The sequence below is a fragment of the Myripristis murdjan genome, chromosome 6 (assembly GCF_902150065.1).
Source record: "Myripristis murdjan chromosome 6, fMyrMur1.1, whole genome shotgun sequence".
Classification (NCBI taxonomy): domain Eukaryota; kingdom Metazoa; phylum Chordata; class Actinopteri; order Holocentriformes; family Holocentridae; genus Myripristis; species Myripristis murdjan.
In genome coordinates this window covers 13110082-13110766 of record NC_043985.1, presented here as the reverse complement: position 1 = coordinate 13110766, position 685 = coordinate 13110082, and the positions used below count along the sequence as shown (strand labels likewise).

Sequence of the window (685 nt, the reverse complement as noted above, 5' to 3'; positions counted from 1 at the left end):
ATACAGATCTGACATTAAGCTCCCAAAAGAAAATACTGCTTTCCATCTTTCTTGAAAAATCCTACATTTCATGTCAAGCTTTCGTTTTTGTGATAGTTTGCTAAAGTAACCTAATGCAGCCACTATCTAGTATTTCCTTTACTCCCTGCTTTGCTCTCTGCTTTGATAGTTTGTAGTGTCAGGTTTATCAATTAATCATAAAAAAATATATATTTTTGCTCATTAGGCATAGAGGAAAAAATTAAGTCCTTCGAGCCGGATTTGAACCAGCGACCTAAGGATTTCAGCTGTATGCCTCTACAGTCCTCCGCTCTACCAACTGAGCTATCGAAGGGCCGATTCCAGAAATGAACGATTATATATTTAACCAATGCGCCAGAATGTTTAACTAGACTGCATGACTACACGTTACTGACGTCACTTTGAGGCCGGGTTAAGATTCATTTAGGATCTTTCCCAAACTAGCCCCTACTCCCTCTCTCTACCCACTTCCACTCTATTTGCGCGAGCACGTGGAGAGTCTGCCACATTAAGTGCCACTCGAATCCAGTGAACAGGAGTGGGAGTGGGCTGTAACACCCTCACACGCCGAGCCTGCACCGATACCGTCACGTGCAACGCCGTGTTGTGTCCGTGATGGAGGACACTACTTACAAATTTAAGTTCCGTGTAAAAATACTCCGAC

At 43.2% G+C, this 685-nt stretch overlaps 1 non-coding gene across 1 annotated transcript; it reads right to left on the bottom strand.

Moving 5' to 3' along the window:
* Positions 1-246: 246 nt before the first annotated feature.
* Positions 247-334, bottom strand: trnay-gua (transfer RNA tyrosine (anticodon GUA)). Its single transcript is given in 2 exon segments — positions 247-282; positions 298-334. It is a non-coding gene; the product is annotated as a tRNA-Tyr (tRNA).
* Between the last annotated feature and the right edge of the window lie 351 nt (positions 335-685).